Below are 22,230 nucleotides of genomic sequence, written 5' to 3' on the forward strand. Positions count from 1 at the left end.
TTCCCAGACTGCACTTAAATTATGAACTGATTTTGGATTTTTTTTTCCCCTTTAATTATTAATTGTAAATACACCAGTGTTGAGTGCATCAATAACTTACTGACCGAACATTTCAGTTATTTGTTTAGAAGTGCAAACTGCTTTCAGAGACGTTTTGCATGTAATATTTCTTAAGATTCATAAGTTTCTGAACTCATATGTACTATCAAATACATAAAGGTGTAAAATTACAACAAAAGGCATTATAATTTTGTTGGGGGTTAATTTTATGAAAATTATGCTCAATGAGAGTTGTATATTTAATATATTTGCAGTGAACACAGAATACTTTATGCATATTACTGATTTAATTTGAATATAGTTTTACAGCCTCCTTGACACCTATAATTTACAGATCAAAACTCAGCAATAATTTGGGCAGCTAATGAATGTCATGAAAGCTGTAGAATCTACATCACCATCCATTGCTTTAATTACATGAAAATGCTCTAGTGTTGTGATGCACTGCTGATATTTCCAATTCAGGTACAAGTGTGTTTTAAAGAAGAAATAAGTTTCCCAATCGGCCAATTTAACTGGCTACCTGTTACCTCAGCTGAGTTAGTTTAGGAAGTTTACATTCGTTTCTAATTCTATACTTGTTTTCAGGGGTTTTTTAAACACATCCTATATATCATGTTAATCGGGCAAGAAATATGACTTGCTTTTTGCTGAGCTTAACTCTAAAATCAGTAAAATTAAGTCATAAAATAATCCTGTGTCATGTGACTTTGACACCCTCTAGACACATTTAGTTTTAACTTTTCAAAGTTTGGCCTCCTATTAGAAATAATTATGTCTCAGATGAGTAATGTCTGTTTCCAGGGTTCAGAAAAGGTAAATCATGAAATACCACTGAAAAGAACTTTTCAACACAGCATACTTCATGTAAAAGAAATTGTTTGTTTGCTTTATTTGTGTAGATTTCTATTTGTGTTTTATGTCATGGAAATATTCCAAAATTAACAGATAATAAGGTAAAGTAATATGCAGATAGTCTAAATTCATTTTGCGTTTCTAGGTATAAGCAGACTAAATGTTGGCCCAGAATCAGTGTTGGGTTATCAGTTGATATTAAATATACTGAGTTGCCCATTTTGAAAATGCACTTTTAATAATCTCAAAAAATATATACATTATTCCTGTAAACCACAAAAAAAGGAAGCCTAAAGTTTCTGATCAATTTCTTAGAACCCTTTACCATGTAAAATTTGTCTGATATTTGATTTATGATACAGTTTCTCCTGCTAAAGCTGCTATTATTCTGACAAGGTAGAGGTCCAGGTTCACCTTCATATACACTGAAAACAGAGCTGAATTGGTTATAAAATACCATTTACATCCTAAGGAGAGATAAGCATTGTTCTGGTACTTAAATAAATAAGTCAGTGACAAACTTTGCTAGGGGGAAAACTACCCCACTTCTCTCCCACAGAAAAATTAATTTTCAGTTTGTTTTGCTACAACTCTATTGCTTTGTCAGGAATTAAGCAATTATATTGGATTTTCCAAGACCTTTACCAGTAAATTATGTTTCTGTATGTAAAATAATCCCTTATTAGAGAGACAGTGTTACATGTATTTACAAAATTATATCAGTTCCATTGGGATTGTATTGATTTTTGTATTTTCCCAAAATAGTACTTTGAATTGATAGTCCTTTATGCAATGTCTTAGCAATAGTCACTATAATGCCCTTCCAGGAGAAGTGGGTAGTAATTCTTCATCATGAAAATGATATATTACATATTTAGTATCTTCCCTTTGCAGTATTGCACTTTTGTTTAACTAGAATACACCTATGAGATAGCCAAAGTTTTCAAACACAGTTAACTTAGGTTGCCGGTGGAGTATTTCAGCACCATCCATGTTTCCCTTCTCTCCCTCTAGTCCTGCCCACATGATCTTCATTCCTTTCTGTCTCCAGTTTAAAAGGGAAATAAAAAACCCTAGATCTTGTCAGTAAAATCTAATTTATATCAAATTTATGAGATAAAGTATTTTCCTAATTAGATCAAATGAATTTGGTTAACATCTTAGTGATTCTCTTTCTATGTAATAAAGGCAGTTGCAGTTTTCAAAGCATTAAGGCTAATATTAACTTTCATTCTCTTGGGATTCAAGATACTTCTATCTAGTACTGATTGGGGAAAAGTCCAGCTATCAGCTTAAAAAAAAAAAACATGCAAACATGGTTATGTAAAGTTAAGGGTTATAAGAAAGAAAGAAATCAGTAGAATTACATAATACTAAAGTTGCAGTTGAAAGGATATCCAAGTATGTGTTGGTAGTTACTAAAAAAATTATAGCTGTTATTGCCTTGTATTTATAGCCCTGTTTCAGGTTTCATGATTCAAGTCTTAGTCCAATTTTTCTTTTGGACATTTGCAATATTTACCAGTTGTGTTTTGTGTAGTCTGAATTTGCTTTCTGTAGTTGAGCAAACGTCTTAAAAAGTCATTTGTAATTTATTAAATTACTTTCTATGATGTTCTATAGAGCAAATGGAAGTTTAATTATTTTTTATTAAACATATTCTTTGACTACCCATGATGTCAGCCTCTGTACATGACAATACTTTTATTATTTTATATGTAGTTTATTCCAATTATGAAAGAAACATTAGTCATAAATCTTTAAAAAGAAAGTGAACATTGGAAGAATTTTTACGAGACAGAAGCAGGCTATAATTATACCCACAATCTTACTATTTCCTTAAGTTCTCTTCTCCTGGACCTTTAAAAATCTAGAAAGGCTCAGAGATACACCTAACCTCTTAAAGAAATCCATTTTGGAAATCAGTAACTATTTTTCCCTTGGTCTTAGAGGCTTTTCTAATTTATCACTGTTGTTTGTAGTGTTTGGCTGTTTTTTTTCTTTTTGTAAATACAAAAGAAATTTGTTTTCCCTCAAACTGTCAGACTGGAACAGTGGAGTCTCATCACTCACTCATTTAACTTGACCACATTGAATTATACTGTCATGCTTAGAAAATCTTTTTTTTTTTTCATTTTTGTAAAATAAGGTAAACAAAAGTCAACTGCTTCATCTGATGCTTACCCAGAGGATCAGTAATATTTTCAGTGCTGGAAGAAGAATTGGCTGTGTTGGATGTTTTTGCAAGACATTACATACAAAATGATGTATTTTTTCTATATATTTTGAGCTGTAGGAAGAAAAAGTGAGTTGCAGGGAGAGTAATTTTTGGCTACAGGTGATGTTCAACTCAGTAAATTTAGAACTTAAATGCAACTCCAGAACATAGCTATTTTTTAATGCAGAAAAATAAAAAATTATTTAAGTTATCCATCAACCTACCCTGAAATACTGTTCATGGAGCTATCCAATCTTATTTATATGTACATTATATACATCAGAGACGGCAATGGCACCCCACTCCAGTACTCTCGCCTGGAAAATCCCATGGACAGAGGACCCTGGTAGGCTGCAGTCGATGGGGTCGCTGAGGGTCAGACACAACTGAACAACTTCACTTTCACTTCTCACTTTCATGCATTGGAGAAGGAAATGGCAACCCACTCCAGTGTTCTTTCCTGGAGAATCCCAGGGACGGGAGCCTGGTGGGCTGCCATCTATGGGGTCGCACAGAGTCGGACACGACTGAAGTGACTTAGCATAGCATAGCATGTATACATATAGTGGGTTGAATAGTGTCTTGAAAAAATTCATGTCAACCCAGAACTTCAGAATGTGACCTTAATTGGAAATAGGATCTTGGCAGATAAAATCAGTTAAGATGCAGTCATACTAAATTAAGGAGGGCCCGAAACCCAATGACTGGTGTCCTTACGAGAAGAGAAGAGGACATGAGCACAGGGAGGGGGCCGTGAGACAATACGCAGAGATCAGCGCAACGCAGCTACGAGCCGCGGAGCACCAAGCATTGCCAGCGCCACGAGGAGCTGGGAGAGAAGCGTGAAGCGGATTCTCCTGCAGAGCTTCCGGGAGGAGCCAGCCTTGCCAACACCTTGATTTTGTACTTCTGGCCTAAACTCGGTAGGAGTAAATTTCTATTGTTTGAAGCCATGTAGTTTGTGGTAGTTTGTCGGTAGCTTTAGGAAACATTTTCATATTAAATCAGTATTATACAGGACATAATGTTTGCTGTTTTGCCTTTTAATATACAGGCCTGTATGTCAATAAGTATGCTGCAATGTGATTTTTAATACATATTGCTTATAAAGATGGAATTTATCTAACCAAAAACCTAAAAATAGACAGTTGAGTTTATATATTCATTGTTTGCATCCACCTTTAATGATGTGCTTAAACCCTAGAATTGAAATACTTCTGTTTTTAAGGTTTTTCATTTGTGTTGCCAGTGCCAGTGATGACATTAGTTAACAGGTCATTCTACCGTTAGCAACATACATTTTATGTATGATTTTATTTCTTACTAATACTGTGTATTGCATTTGAAATCATCTTAGCCATTGCTAACAGGCAAAAATAACATTTTTTAATTGAAGTATGGTTGATATACAGTATTACGTAAACAGTTGTTGTTCAGCCAGTAAGTCGTGTTTGACTCTTTTGCAGCTCTGTGGACTATACCCCACAAGGCTCCTCTGTCCATGGGATTTCCCAGGGAAGAATACTGGATTAGGTTGCCATTTCCTTCTCTAGGCGATCTTCCCAACCCAGGGGTCAAACTCATGTCTCCTGCATTGGCAAGTTTGTTCTTTACCACTGAGCCACCAGGAAAGCCCATTATATAAATTATAGTGTGCAATATAGAGATTCACAATTTTTAAAGGTTATATTCCATTTATAGTTATTATAAAATATTGGCTATATTCCCCATGTTGTATAATATATCCTTGTCGCATATTTTAGATTCTACATATAAGTGATATCACACAGTATTTGTCTGACTTATTTCACTTAGCATAATACCCTCCAAATCTGTCTATGTTGCCAAAAATGTCAAAATTTCATTTTTTTCTATGGCTGAGTATTTCAATTGTGTGTGTGTATAACCACATCTTAATATCATAATAAATTTCAATTGTGTGTGTGTATAACCACATCTTAATATCATAATAAATTTTTAAATTGTTCTTCATTTTTCTTAGTTAAAAATAAGACAATATTATAGAGAATCATGAGGAAGAGGAGAGGAAGAGAAGCACAAAGTAAACAAAAATGTTGAATATGCAGACATAATTGTTAACCTTTGAGTTATTATGTGGATATACATGTTATATATTATTTTAATAAGAGTAAGGTTAAACTGTACATGCCATTTTGTAACCTTTTTTCATTTACCATATCAGACTAATATCTTCCCATGGCATTAAAGAATGTTTCATATTTTTAAGGGCTTTCTCATTCCACTTTTTAAAACCTTTGTCAATTTAATAGATTAGAAATAGACCCTTATTTGAGTTTATTTTGGTAAGGAATCTAAATTTCTCCAAAAAGAAGCACTGTCCTAGCAGTGTGTAGTGTATAATCCCTCCACTGATTTGACATGCCTGTGTTGGATTGGTCATAATCTAAGTAATGCATGCATTTATATGTATATGTGAGTTACTCAGGTATAAATGATTTAGATCATATCTATCATAGATAACATGATAATATCAATGGTATGTATGAAGTAGCCCTAAGAGTGTCTATACTGGGAAAAGAGTAATAGATTTGAGAACAAACAAAAAAACAAATGTTACTAGAAATAAAGGAGAACATTTTACAATGACTGAAGGGTCGGTCTCTCAGGAAAATAAAACAATTATCGACATATGTGCACCTAATAACAGGTCCACAAAATACATGAAGAAAAACTAACAAAACTAAAAGGAAAAATGTACAAGGCAGCAATGATAGTAGGAGACTAATAGCTCACTTTCCATAATGGATAGAGCAAGTAGGCAGAAGATCAACAAACTGATTTGAAGGACATTATAAATCAACTAGATCTAAGAAACATCTATTGGACACCACCCAGCAATAGCAGAATACATGTTCTTAGAGTACACAAAGACCATTCTCCAGGATAGACCACATAGCAAATCCAAAGTTCTGAAATTTAAAAATATTAAGTCATACAAAGTATGTTCTCTAGTCACAGTGGGATGAAGTTAGAAATCAGTAACAAAGCTTGGAAATTTACAAATATGTGAAAACTAATAACATCAATAATGAGTCAAGGAAATCTCTGAGGAAGTTATAAAATATTTTTAAATGAATGGAAACAAGTAATATAGCAAGACATCATATAAACAAACCAGTGCATGAAGGGAAATGTATAGCTGTAAGTATCTACATTTAAAAAAAATCGCAAATCAACCTAACTTTCTACTTTACGAAAAGCTCAAACTAAACCCAAGACAAGAAGTAAGGAAATAAAGACAAGAGCATAACTACTGGAATACAAAATAGAGAAAATTAGTGAAACCAAAACATAATTCTTTAGAAAGATCAACAAAATTGACAAACTTTTAGCTAGACTGATCAACCAAAAAAGACAAGACTCAACTTACTAGAATCAGGGAATTTCTTGGTGGTCCAGTGATTGGAACTCTGCACTTTCACTGATGGAGGCCTTGGTACAATCCATGGTGGGAAACAGATACTGCAAGCCACGTGGCATTACAAAGAAAAAGAAAAATTACTAGACTCGAGAGAACATTTGTACCAATATTACAGAAATAAAAATGATTGTAAGAATATTATGAATAATTATATGCCAATAAATTAGATAACCTAGATGAAATGGGTAAATTTCAAGAAAACCTAGTGAAACTGAAACAAGAAATAGAAACTATAATAACAGTATAATAAAGAGACTGAATTACTAATTAAAAACAAAAACTATCCACAACATAATCCCTAGACTGGCAGCTTCACTGAAGGACGAAAAAAAAAAATAACTATTCATCACATATTCAAATGGAAAAGAAAACAATTCCCAACTTGTTTTATAGGTGAATATATCTCAGTACCAAAGTTAGACAAGCATTGTAAGAAAACTGGAAACAAATATCCCTTAGGAATACAGATGCCAAAATTCTTAACAAGTTGCTAGCAAACTGAATCCAGCAGTTCATGAAAGATACTGTAGACAACGACCAAACTGATTCTATCTCAAGAATGCAAGGATGGTTCAACAATATGAGAATAATCAATGCACTGTTAATGGGAAAGCGGGGGAGGGGGGAACATGAGTATCTCAATAGATGCAGAAAAGACATTTTACAAAGTCCAACACCATTTCACGATTAACAAAAAAGCTAGATTACACTTTGCTCAATAAAGGTCATTTATGAAAAACCTACAACTAACATCAATGCGTAATGGTTAAAGAATATTTTCTCCCAAGTGAAGACAAGACTAGGATGTCCGCTCTTACTACTATTATTCAACATTGTTCTGCAGATTCTATCCAAAGCAAAGGAAAAGAACAATGGAAGACATCTAGGTTGGCCAAAGTAACCCAAGAGAGAAATGACTGGGAGCATTTGTGTGTTTTTTTCCTTTTTTTTAATTGAAGTATAGTTGATTCACAATGTTGTATTTATTTCAGGTGTACAACAAAATGATTCAGTTATATAAAAGTTGGACTTCATCAAAATTAAAGTCTTTAGTTCTTCAAAGGATACCTTTAAGAAAGTTAAAAAACCCATAGAACAGGGGGAAAATTGCAAATCATGTATCTGATAAACTACTTCTACCAGAATATGTAAAGATCTCTTACAATTCAGTAATAGAGACAAAAATACAGTTGTGAAATGGGCAAAAGATTTAAAAAGGCATTTCTTCAAAGAAGATATAAAAAATAGCAAATAAGCACACAAAAAGATATTCAGCATTATTAGCCATCAGATAAACGTAAATCAAAACCAAAAAGAGATACAATGCCATACTCCTCGGAATGGCCAGAATCAAAAAAACAGATAATAACTTGGGTTAGCAGTGATGTGGAGAAGTTAGAACTCACATATTGCTGGAGGAATGTACAATGATGGAACCACTTTTCAACACAACTTTGCGATTTCTTGCAGTATTCCCTTATGACAGCAATTCTATTCCTAGGTGTATACTCAAAGAAATGAAAACATGTCCACACAAAAGCTTGTAAACAAACATTCATATTATCTGCAATAGCCGAAGAGTATAAAAATCTCAAATGACCATCAATTAATGAATGGGTAAATAAAACATGATATACCCATAAATATACCAAAAATGACAAAATGAGCTCTGTTCATTTCCAAAGCAAACCATTCAATATCAAGGTAATCCAAGTCTATGCCCTGACCAGTAATGCTGAAGAAGCTGAAGTTGAATGGTTCTATGAAGTCCTACAAGACCTTCTAGAACTAACATCCACAGATGTCCTTTTCATTATAGGGGACTGAAATGCAAACGTAGGAAGTCAAGAAATACCTGGAGTAACAGGCAAATTTGGCCTTGGAGTATAGAAAGAAGCAGAGAAAAACCTAGTAGAGTTTTGCCAAGAGAACGCACTGGTCATAGCAAACACCCTCTTCCAGCAACACAAGAGAAGACTCTACACATGGACATCACCAGATGGTCAATACCGAAATCAGACTGATTTATATTGTTTGCAGCCAAAGATGGGGAAGCTCTATACAGTCAGCAAAAACAAGACTGGGGGCTGACTGTTGCTCAGATCATGAACTCCTTATTGCCAAATTCTGACTTAAATTGAAGAAAGTAAGGAAAACCACTACACCTTTCAGGTATGACCTAAATCAAATCCTTTACAATTATACAGTGGAAGTGAGAAATAGATTCAAGGGATTAGATCTGATAGACTGAGTTCCTGAAGAACTAGGGATAGACATTCATGATATTGTACAGGAGGCAGGGATCAAGACCATCCCCAACATAAAGATGCAAAAAGAAATAATGGTTGTCTGAGGAGGCCTTACAAATAGCTGTGAAAAGAAGAGAAGCGAAAGGCAAAGGAGAAAAGGAAAGATATACCCATTTGAATACAGAGTTCCAAAGAACAGCAGAGATAAGAAAGCCTTCCTCAGTGATCAGTGCAAAGAAATAGAGGAAAACAATAGAATGGGAAAGACTAGAGATCTCTTTAAGAAAATTAGAGATACCAAGGGAACATTTCATGCAAAGATGGGAACAATAAAGGAAATAAATGGTATGGACCTAACAGAAGGAGAAGATTTTAAGAAGAGGTGGCAAGAATAAACAAAAGAACTATACAAAAAAGATCTTCATGACCCAGATAACCACAATGGTGTGATCACTCACCTAGATCCAGACATCCTGGAGTCCAAAGTCAAGTGGGCTTTAGGAAGCATCACTATGAACAAAGCTAGTGGAGGTGATGGAATTCCAGTAGAGCTATTTTAAATCCTAAAAGATGATGCTGTGAGAGTGCTGCACTCAATATGCCAGCAAATTTGGAAAACTCAGCGGTGGCCATGGGACTGGAAAAGGTCAGTTTTCATTCCAATCCCAAAGAAAGGCAAGGCCAGAGCATGCTCAAACTACTGCACAATTGCTCTCATCTTACACACTAGCAAAGTGATGCTCAAAATTCTCCAAGCCAGGCTTCAACAGTAAATGAACCGGGAACTTCCACATGTTCAAGCTGGTTTTAGAAAAGTCAGAGGAACCAGAGATCAAATTGCCGACATCCATTGAATCATTGAAAAAGCAGAAGAGTTCCAGAAAAACATCTACTTCTGCTTTATTGACTATGGTAAATCCTTTGACTGTGTGGGTCACAACAAACTGTGGAAAATCTTCAAGAGATGGGAATACCAGACCATCTGACCTTCCTCCTGAGAAATCTATATGCTGTTCAGGAAGAAACAATTAGAATGGGATAGGGAACAACAGACTGGTTCCAAACAAGAAAAGGAGTACGTCAAGGCTGTATATTGTCACCCTGCTTATTTAACTTATATGCAGAGTACATCATGAGAAACGCTGGGCTGGAAGAAGCACAAGCTGGAATCAAGATTGCTGGGAGAAATATGAATAACCTCAGATATGCAGATGACACCACCCTTATGGCAGAAAGTGAAAAAGAACTAAAGAGCTTCTTGATGAAAGTGAAAGACGAGAGTGAAAAAGTTGGCTTAAAGCTCAGTATTCAGAAAACTAAGATCATGGAATCTGGTCTCATCACTTCATGGCAGAAAGATGGGGAATCAATGGAAACAGTGACAGACTATTTTTCTGGGCTCCAAAATCATTGCAGATGGTGACTGCAGCCATGAAATTAAAAGATGCTTGCTCCTTGGAAGTAAAGTTGTGACCAACCTAGACAGCATATTAAAAAGCAGAGACATTACTTTGCCAACAAAGGTCCAACTAGTCAAAGCTATGGTTTTTCCAGTAGTCATGTATGGATGTGAAAGTTGGACTATAAAGAAAGCTGAGTGCCAAAGAATTGATGCTTTTGAACTGTGGTGTTGGAGAAGACTCTTGAGAGTCTCTTGGACTGCAAGGAGATCCAACCAGTCCATCCTAAAGGAAATCAGTTCTGAATATTCATTGGAAGGACTGGTGCAGAAGCTGAAACTCCAATACTTTGGCCACCTGATGGGAAGAACTGACTCATTGGAAAAGACCCTGATGCTGAGAAAGATGGAAGGTGAGAGGAGAAGGGAACGACAGAGGATGAGATGATTGGGTGGCATCATCAACTCAAGGGACGTGAGTTTGAGTAAACTTGGAAGTTGGTGATGGACAGGGAGGCCTGGCGTACTGCAGTCCATGGGGTCACAAAGTCGGACACGACTGAGTGAATTGAACTGAACTGATACCCATAAAACAAAATATTACTCAACAATAAAAAGCATGAAGTACTGATGCATGCTGCAGCATGGATAAACCTTGAAAACATTATGCTCAATGATAGAAACTGTCACAGAGACCACATATTGTATGATTCTATTTATGTGGAATGTCTAGAACAGGCAAATCTATAGAGATCGAGATATAATCTACAGGTCAGATAGATAGATGAGGCTTCCTTGGTGGCTCAGATGGTAAAAGAATCTACCTGCAATGTGGGAGACCTGGGTTCGATTCTGGATCAGGAAGATCCCCTGGAGCAGGAAATGGCAGCCCACTCCAGTATTCATTCCTGGAGAATTCTATGCACAGAGGAGCCTGGTGGGCTACAGTCCATGGGGTCTCAGAGTTGGACATGACTGAGCGACTAACACTGTCATAGAGATAGAAAGTATACTAGTAGTTGCCTAGGGTTGGGGGCACTGAACTGCTCATGTGTATGGGATGGATGTCTCCTTGATATGATGGAAATGTTCTCAACAGATTTTGGTTTGTTGCATAACTGTGAATATAATAAACTAAAAACAACTGCACTGTATACTTTAAGTGGGCAAATTTTATACTATGTGAATTGTATCTCAATAAAGTTGCTTTTAAAAACTGACAGAAGGCACAGTGTACAAGCTCAAAATGAAATCTTTAAACGTTTAAGCTTAATAAATACCCTCTTTGTCTCCCTACTGGAGCCCCTGCTGAGATGTGGAAATCTCTACCCCTTCAACTACATTTATTGCTGATCCATGAGGCTCAAACTAGCTAACAGCTCCTTCAACTAAGAGCACCCCCTGGGGATCAAGAGGAAAAGCAAGAATTCTGGAACCTTGTTTTTCCTCATCTATGCATTTACTCCCAAGATGATCTCACCCTGTCTTTTTTTTTAATTAGTTTTTTCCTATTTAAAAAAAAAATTTATTGAAATATAGTTGATTCACAATGTTGTGTTAGTTTCAGGTATACAGCAAAGTGATTTGGACACATACATACATATATATATATACACACACATACACATACATATATACATATATATGAATATGTATATGTACACACATATATATATGAAAAAGATTGTTTTCCCTTATAGGTCATTACAAGATACTGAACATAGTTCCCTGTGCTGCACAGTGGGTCCTTGTTGATTATCTTACGTATGGTATTGTGTATATGTTAATCCCAAACTTCTAATTCATCTCTCCCCACCTTTCCCCTTTGGTAACTGTAAGTGTGTTTTCTATATCTATGGGTCTATTTCTGTTTTGTATATAAGTTTATTTGTATCATTTTTTTTAGATTCCATGTATAAGCGATATCATATGATATTTGTCTTTAACTTCACTGAGGATGACAATCTAATGTTGCTGCAAATGGCATTGTTTTCACTCTTTTTTGTGGCTGAGTAACATTCCATTGTCAGTGTATACCACATCTTTTATCTATCATTGGACATTAGGTTCTTTCCATGAATAGTGCTGCAATGAACACTGGGGTGCAAGTATATTTTTATATTGTGATTTTCTTATGGAGAGCAATCTGCTCAAAGTCCACTGATTAAAATGTAAATCTTATTTATAAACACCCTCACAGAATCATCCTAAACAGTATTTGACCAAATACCTAGGCACAGGGGCCCAGCCACGTTAATGCATAAATTTAACCATTACAGCTTCTATGTGAAGAAGAAATTGTGGTAAAAGGCAAGACAGAAGCAGAGAGGCCAGATGGAAGGACTTTGCAAGGATGCTGGTAAGAGAAGATGGATGCTCAGAGCAGAGAATGGGCAATGGAGGATCTGAGAGGTGGTTGGATTTTGAAAAGGTGAAGACGGAGCTGATGGATTAGATGGAGAAGGTAAGAGAAAGAGGAATCAAGGATAACTCCAAAGTATCTTGACCTAGTCAACCAGAAAAATGTTGTTGCCACTTACTGAGGGGAGAAAACGGAGACAATAGGGGATGGGCTTCCATGACCTGAGGATGAGAGAGCGAGGGTCCCGTGGGCCCAGGGGACAGCAGAGAGGGGACAGCAGAAGGGACACAGCCCTTGCTCCTGACCTTGAACCTGGGAGACATGAGGAAACGCTGGACGTTCCAGGGTGCACAGTGAAAGGACTGAGGGGTCATGAGAAGGATATTTCATCCTGGCCAAAGTATTGTTTAACTCAAGAGGGAAATGACTGGTAGGGTTAGCAATTTTTTTCTCTTTTTTTATTGAAGTATAGTTGATTTACAAAGTTGTGTTAGTTTCAGGTGCATAACAAAGTGATTCAGTTATATAATGTTTCTGTTGCTGTTTAGTCACTTCTGACTCTTTTGTGGCCCCATGGACTGCAAGGCCACCAGGCTCCTCTGTCCATGGATTCTCCAGACAAGAATACTGGAGCAGATGGCCATTTCCTGATTCTGGGTTTGAACCCTGGGTCAGGGTGATCCCCTGGAGGAGCAAATGTCAACCCACTCCAGTATTCTTGCCTGGAGAATTCCATGGACAGAGGAGCCTGCTGGGTTACAGTCCATGGGGTCACAAAGAGTCGGACATGACTAAACAACTAACACATACACACACACATATTTATTTACCTATATATATATATACACACACACATATACACATACAAACAATATACATATATTATAAATATGTGTATATATTTAAGTATGCATATATTCTTTTTCAAATTCTTTTCCCTTGTAGGTTACTACAAAATATTGCATATAGTTCCCTGTGCTATACAAAGGTTTGCATCTTTAATGAAAACTGAGGAAATCAGTTTGATCAGTATGACTGATTTCATTTTGACCTAGGCCTCACAGAATTCAGTAGAGGCCTTGATGTCAAGCTAGGTGTTAAGTTAAATAAATATTAGTTGAATACCTGTTAAGTGATGAACACTCTTCTAGGTTTGGGTAACAGAGTGTTACTGCTCTCCTTACCCTAAAACCTTAACCTTCCAGTCACCTTTAGAATCAAGTCCAAAATCTTAACCAGGACTTTGACATCATCTCTAGCCATACCTCCTGCCTTTTCCTCTTTCTTTTTACACTTCAACCACATTCTCATTCCTACAACTCTTGAATCACGCTTTTTCCTGATGCACAGTCTTTCCAAAAGCTTTTTCCTCTGCCTGAAATGAACCCTTCCCTTGTACTGGCTATAACTTTTAGATTTTCTTCTTGCAGAAGTGAAGGGGAAGAGGGAAAGCCTTTGTCCACTTTCACCCACCCAGGCAGCCCTACTCCTGTGCCTGGTAAACCTCTTCCAGAATGCACTCCTATAGTTTCCTGACTTTCTTTTTTTGTAATATATTCGCACTTGACAATTTGTTTGTTCTAGGTCTGTTTTCCCCATGTCAGCATAAACTCTGGAGGGCAGACACCATGCATTTATCATTCACTACTATATCTTCAGTGCTTGGCAAAGTACTTGACACATAATAGGCACTCACTAAACATCAGTTGAATATTTGAGTGGATGCATGGCACAATCTCTGGCTAAGTAAATGAATGCATAAACGAGTGAAAGAATAATCAGAGCCCAAAATCCCAAAGAAAGGCAATGCCAAAGAATGCTCAAACTACCACACAATTGCACTCATCTTACATGCTAGTAAAGTAATGCTCCAAATTCTCCAGGCCAGGCTTCAGCAATACGTGAACCGTCAACTTCCTTATGTTAAGCTGGTTTTAGAAAAGGCAGAGGAACCAGAGATCAAATGGCCAACATCTGCTGGATCATGGAAAAAGCAAGAGAGTTCCAGAAAAACATCTATTTCTGCTTTATGGACTATGCCAAAGCCTTTGACTGTGTGGATCACAATAAACTGTGGAAAATTCTGAAAGAGATGGGAATGCCAGATCACCTGACCTGCCTCTTAAGAAATCTGTATGCAGGTCAGGAAGCAACAGTTAGAACTGGACATGGAACAACAGACTGGTTCCAAATAGGAAAAGGAGTGTGTCAAGGCTGTATATTGTCACCCTGCTTATTTAACTTATATGCAGAGTACATCATGAGAAATGCTGGGCTGGAAGAAACACAAGCTGGAATCAAGATTGCCGGGAGAAATATCAATAACCTCAGATATTGCAGATGACACCACCCTTATGGCAGAAAGTGAAGAGGAACTAAAAAGCCTCGATGAAAGTGAAAGAGGAGAGTGAAAAAGTTGGCGTAAAGCTCAACATTCAGAAAACTAAGATCATGGCATCTGGTCCCATCACTTCATGGCAAATAGATGGGGAAATAGTGGAAACAGTGTCAGACTTTATTTTTTGGGGCTCCAAAATCACTGCAGATGGTGACTGCAGCCATGAAATTAAAAGACGCTTACTTCTTGAAAGAAAAGTTATGACCAACCTAGATAGCATATTAAAAAGCAGAGACATTACTTTGCTGAATAAGGTCTGTCTAGTCAAGGCTATGGTTTTTCCTGTGGTCACGTATGGATGTGAGAGTTGGACTGTGAAGAAAGCTGAGCGCCGAAGAATTGATGCTTTTGAGCTGTGGTGTTGGAGAAGACTCTTGGGAGTCCCTTGGACTGCAAGGAGATCCAACCAGTCCATTCTGAAGGAGATCAGCCCTGGGATTTCTTTGGAAGGAATGATGTTAAAGCTGAAACTCCAGTACTTTGGCCACCTCATGCGAAGAGTTGACTCATTGGAAAAGACTCTGATGCTGGGAGGGATTGGGGACAGGAGGAGAAGGGGACGACAGAGGATGAGATGGCTGGATGGCATCACGGACTCGATGGACGTGAGTCTGAGTGAACTCCGGGAGTTGGTGATGGACAGGGAGGCCTGGTGTGCTGCAATTCATGGGGTCGTGAAGAATTGGACATGACCGAGTGACTGAACTGAACTGAAGAACCAAATCTCTGGAATAACCGAGATTGATTTCTTTTTTTTAATTCTTTTAAAAATTGAGATAAAATTGACATATAACATTGTATTAGTCTTAGGTATATAACAGTGATTTGATATATGTATGCATATATATACATATATAATTATCACAAGTTTAGTTAACATCTATAACTACACAAAAGTACAACTTTTTTTCTTGTGATGTGAAATTTTAAGGTTTACTTTCTTTTAAGATTTCTTCTTCACACATACAATGTGGTATTTTAACTGTAGTCACCATGCTGTACTTTACATCCACATAACTTATCTATTTATAACTGGAAGATTGTACCTTTTGTCCATGATCACCCATGTCACCTACCCACTCCTGCCCACCTCTGGTAACCACCAACCTCTTCTCTGTATCTGTGAGTTTTCTTTTGGTTTTTCCTTTATTTTAGATTTCACATATCAGATATCATATGGTATTTGTCTTTCTCTGTCTGACTTATTTCATTTAGTATAATACCCTCATGAGCCTATGCTTGTTGTCACAAATAGCAGGATTTCCTTCTTCTTATGGCTGAATAATATTCCACTATATACAACTATCTTTATCCATTCATCAGTCAATGAACACTTAGGTTACTGCCATGTCTTGGATGCTGTAAATAATGCTCCTATGAATACAGAGGTGCAGATATCTTTCTGAGCTAGTGATTTCATTTTCTTCCAATAAATACCAAGAAGTGGAATTGCTGGATCATCTGGTAGTTTTTTTTTCTTTATTTTGAGGAACGTCCATATTATTTTCCATAGTGGCTTCTCAATATACATTCCCATAAACAGTGTACTAGGTTGTTTTTTCCTCCACATCCTTGCCAACATTTGTTATTTATAGCCTTTTTGATGATATCTACTCTGATAGGTCAGAGAAGGCAATGGCACCCCACTCTAGTACTCTTGCCTGGAAAATCCATGGATGGAGGAGCTTGGTGGGCTGCAGTCCATGGGGTCTCTAAGAGTCAGGCACAACTGAGTGACTTTACTTTCACTTTTCCTTTCATGCATTGGAGAAGGAAATGGCAACCCACTCCAGTGTTCTTGCCTGGAGAATCCCAGGGACGGGGGAGCCTGGTGGGCTGTCGTCTATGGGGTCTCACAGAGTCGGACACAACTGAAGCGACTTAGCAGCAGCAGCAGCATTCTGATAGGTGTAAGGTGATATCTCATTGTGGTTTTGATTTGCATTTTCCTGATGATGAGTGATATTGAGTATCTTTTCATGTGCCTCTTGGCCATTTGTATGGGCCATTCTTTTTGGGAAAATGTCTATTCAGTTCTTCTGCTCATTTTAAAAATTGGGTAGCTTATTTTTTAAGAGAATTTCTTTTTTTTTTTTTTTGCCTGTCTATGTGGCTTGCAAATTTGGAAAACTTAACAGTGGCCAAAATCCTGAAAAAAGTCAGTATTCATTTCAATTCCATAGAAAGGCAATCCCAGAATGTTCAAACTACTGTACAATTGCACTGATTTCACATATTAGCAATGTAATTCTCAAAATCCTTCAAGCTAGGCTTCAGCAGTACGTGAACTGAAAACTCCAGATGTACAAGCTGTATTTAGAAAAGGCAGAGGAACCAGAGATCAAATTGCCAACATCTGCTGGATCATGGAAAAAGCAAGAGAACTTTTTTTTAAAGTGTGCTTCATTGACTATGCTAAATCCTTTGACTGTGTGGATCACAACAAGCTGTGGAAAATTCTTAAAGAGATGGGAATACCAGACCACCTTACCTGTCTCCTGAGAAGCTTGTATGCAGATCAAGAAACAACAGTTAGAACTGGACATGGAACAATGCACTGGTTCCAAATTGGGAAAGGAGTACATCAGTGCTGCATACTGTTACCCTGCTTATTTAATTTAAATGCAGAGTACATCATTTGAAGAAAACGAAATGCAAAAAGGCAAAATGGTTGTCTGAGGAGGTCTTACAAATAGCTGAGAAAAGAAGGGAAGCTAAAGGCAAAGGAGAAAAGGAAAGATATACCCATCTGAATGCAGAGTTCCAAAGAATAGCAAGGGGAGATAAGATAGCCTTATTCTTGCCTGGAGAATCCCATGGACGGAGGAGCCTGGTAGGCTACAGTCCACGGGGTCGCAAAGAGTCGGACACGACTGAGCCCACCTCACCTCACCTCCTCAGTGATCAATGCAAAGAAACAGAGGATAACAATAGAATGGGGAAGGCTAAAGATCTCTTCAAGAAACTTAGAGATACCAAGGGAACATTTCATACAAAGATGGGCACAATAAAGGACAGAAATGGTATGGTCCTAACAGAAGCAGAAAATATTAAGAGACGGTAGCAAGAATATACAGAAGGACTATACAAAAAAGATCTTCATGACCCAGATAACCATGTTGGTGTGATCACTCACCTAGAGCCAGACATCCTAGAGTCCAAAGTCAAGTGGGCCTTAGGAAACAACGACAAACTAGCTTAAGAACAAAGCTAGTGGAGGTGATGGAATTCTAGCTGAGCTATTTCAACTACTAAAAGATGATGCTGTTAAAGTGATGCATTCAGTTCAGTTCAGTCGCTCAGACGTGTCCGACTCTTTGCGACCCCAGGAATCGCAGCACGCCAGGCCTCCCTGTCCATCACCAACTCCTGGAGTTCATTCAAACTCACGTCCATCGAGTCAGTGATACCATCCAGCCATCTCATCCTCTGTCGTCCCCTTCTCCTCCTGTCCCCAATCCCTCCCAGCATCAGAGTCTTTTCCAATGAGTCAACTCTTCGCATGAGGTGGCCAAAGTACTGGAGTTTCAGCTTTAACATCATTCCTTCCAAAGAAATCCCAGGGCTGATCTCCTTCAGAATGGACTGGTTGGATCTCCTTGCCGTCCAAGGGACTCTCAAGAGCCAGCAAATTTGGAAAACTCAGCAGTGGCCTTGGGACTGGAAAAGGTCAGTTTTCATTCCAATCCCAAAGAAAGGCAAGGCCAAAGAATGTTCAAACCACACAATTGCACTCATCTCACATCCTAACAATGTTCAAAATTCTCCACACCAGGCTTCAACATTATGTGAACAGAGAACTTCCAGATGTTCAAACTGGATTTACAAAAGGCAGAGGAACCAGAGATCGTATTGCCAACATCCATTGAATCACAGGAAAAGCAAGAGAGTTCCAGAAAAATATCTACTTCTGCTTTATTGACTATGCCAAAACCTTTGACTGTGTGGATCACAACAAACTATGGAAAATTCTTCAAGAGATGGGAACACCTGATCTGCCTCCTGAGAAATGTGTATGCAAGTCAAGAAGCAACAGTTACAACCAGACATGGAACAATGGACTGGTTCTAAATCAGGAAAGGAGCACGTCAAGGCTGTATATTGTCACCCTGCTTATTTAACTTATATGCAGAGTATATCATGCAAAATGCCAGGCTGGATAAAGCACAAGCTGGAATCAAGGCTGCCAGGAGAAATATCAACAACCTCAGATATGCAGATGATACCACTCTTATGGCAGAAAGTGAAGAACTAAAGGGCCTCTTGATGACGGTGAAAGAGGAGAGTGGAAAGCCGGCTTAAAATTCAATATTCAGAAAACTAAGATCATGGCCTCTGGTCCCATCACTTCATGGTAAATAGAGAGGGAAAAAATGGGAACAGTGTCAGTGTTTATTTTCTTGGGCTCCAAAATCACCATGGACTGTGATTGCAGCCATGAAATTAAAAGACACTTGCTCCTTGGAAGAAAAGCTATGACAAACTTAGACAATGTATTAAAAAGCAGAGACGTCACTGTTCCAACAAGTCAAAGCTATGGTTTTCCAGTAGTCATGTATGAATTTGAGAGCTGGACTATAAAGAAGGCAGAGTACTGAAGAATTGATGCTTTCAAATTGTGGTGCTGGAGAACTCAATTCTTGAGAGTCCCTTGGACTGCAAGGAGATCAAATCAGTCAATCCTAAAGGAAATCAACTCTGAATATTCATTGGAAGAACTAATGCTGAAGCTGAAGCTCCAATACTTTGGCCAACTGATGCGAAGAGCTTCAATTCAGTTCAGTTCACTCACTCAGTCGGGTCCGACTCTTTGTGACCCCATGAACTGCAGCATGCCAGGCCTCCCTGTCCAACACCAACTCCTGGAGCCTACCCAAACTCATGTCCATTGAGTCGGTGATGCCATCCAACCATCTCATCCTCTGTTGTCCCCTTCTTCTCCTGCCCTCAATCTTTCCCAGCATCAGGGTCTTTTCAAATGAGTCAGCTCTTCACATCAGGTGGCCAGAGTATTGGAGTTTCTTTCAGCTTCAACATCAGACCTTCTAATGAACACCCAGGACTGATCTCATTTAGGATGGACTGGTTGGATCTCCATGCAGTCCAAAGGACTCTCAAGAGTCTTCTCCAACACCACAGTTCAAAAGGAGGAGAAAGAAGTAAGGGAAATAAAAGTTTTGTAACCCTAGTCTAGAAGTCTAATGTTCAAGTCAGTTAATCGCCATCATCAAAAATGCCTCTGACTTAAGTGCCTAGTTCTTTTTTTCTGCAAGGAATGTTAATGTTAATTATTAAGTAATTTTAGCTTTTCAAAGTTAAAAGTTTTAATCTTTTGGTGAGAGTAGTGGTGGCCTAAAAATTGACCAAGAAAAAAGTTCGTTATTAAGTGATTTCTTTTCTTTCATTCTAATTGATAGACATATGTCTTACACTTAACAGATGTTTGGTTGTTTGTTGCTGTATAACAAGCCACCCAAAAAATTCATGATTTGAAACAATAATAATCAAATAATAATTATTATTTTTGTCCACAGATCTGCTGTTTGGCAGGGTTCATCTCTGCTCCATATAGCACTAGCCAGGACAGCTTGACCAGAGGCTGAAGGATCTGCTTCCAACGGGCTCATTCAGCATGGCTGAGGCTAAGGACCAGGGGACTCAGGTCCTATGGGCAAAGGGAAAACAGCAGAACTCCTGTCCAAACCCTTGCTCTAACAGATGCCCAAACTCTTCATGGCTTCTAGCAACATAAGACTGTGTCCCAGGATGACTCCAGTCCCTATTAAAATGCCTGCCTGAGAAAGCTCAGTGCTGCCAGAATTTAAAGATTGTTCTTCTAACATCTGATGAAAAGCCCCAACTGTCCCTTTCCTATAGCATGTACTAAACAGGGCTTACAATTGTGACACCTTCCTCTGCCTTTCTTAGATGTACAGAAATCCCCTGGTATCTGCAGGGCATTGATTCCAGGAGCCCTACAGATACAATATCTGCTGGCATCGAAGTCATATAAAACATCATAGTATTTCCATACAAGCTATGTACATCCTCTTGTAAACTTTAAATCATCTCTAGATCACTTACAGTACCGGACACAATGTAAAGAAATTGAAAGTGTTAGTAGTTCAGTTGTGTTGTGTCTGATTCATTGCAAGTCCATGGACTATAGCCTGCCAGCTTCCTCTGTTTATGGAATCTCCAGGCTAGAATACTAGAGTGGGTTGCCATTCCCTTTTTCAGGGGATCTTCCCCAACCCAGGGATCGAACCCAGATCTCTTGCATTGCAGGCAGATTCTTTACCATCTTAGCCACCAGGGAAGCCCCACTCAATATATGTGCTTTGCAATTAGTTTAAAATACAATGTAAATGCTGTGTAAATAGTTGCTAGGGTGTGTGGCAAACGCAGGTTTTGTTTTTTGGAAATTTCTGGAAATATTTTAAATTTTATTTTTAATTGAAGGATAACTGCTTTACAGTATTGTGTTGGTCTCTGCCATACAAAATGAAATCAGCTCTGCTGCTTCTGCTGCTAAGTCACTTCAGTTGTGTCCGACTCTGTGCGACCCCATAGACGGCAGCTCACCAGGCTCCCCCGTCCCTGGGATTCTCCAGGCAAGAACACTGGAGTGGGTTGCCATTTCCTTCTCCAATGCATGAAAGGAAAAGTGAAAGTGAAGTCGCTCAGTCGTGTCTGACTATTCGCGACCCCATGGACTGCAGCCCACCAGGCTCCTCCGTCCATGGGATTTTCCAGGCAAGTGTATTGGAGTGGGGTGCCATTACCTTCTCCGGAATCAGCTCTAAGTATACGTATATCTCCTCCCTCTTGAGCATCCCTCCCACCCTCTTCCTGGGAATTTTTTTAAAAAATGTTTTTTGATCCACAGTTGGCTGAATCCGCCAATGCACAACCTATGTTTACCGAGGGCTGACTGTATCATCTACAAATCAAGAGTGTCTTTCTCAGAGACTCGAAAGCCATTCCTTTGAAATGTAATCCTCAGGAAGGACAGAGTCTCTGTTCCCAGTGTTTGTGAGAGGATACAATTCTACCTTCAACAAACTGACAGCTAGCAGGCCCAGCTGCCCTAATTATATTTATACTCATTAACCCTCTTAACAGTTTTGGTTGAGCTCTTCTCTCTTCTCCCACATCTACTATTTCATTTTCCTTTTAAACCCCTAGTCCTCTCCACACAAACCATGACTGAGCCTGGCTCTTTC

This window comes from Budorcas taxicolor, chromosome 18 (genome assembly GCF_023091745.1).
Source record: "Budorcas taxicolor isolate Tak-1 chromosome 18, Takin1.1, whole genome shotgun sequence".
In the NCBI taxonomy this organism is placed as follows: domain Eukaryota; kingdom Metazoa; phylum Chordata; class Mammalia; order Artiodactyla; family Bovidae; genus Budorcas; species Budorcas taxicolor.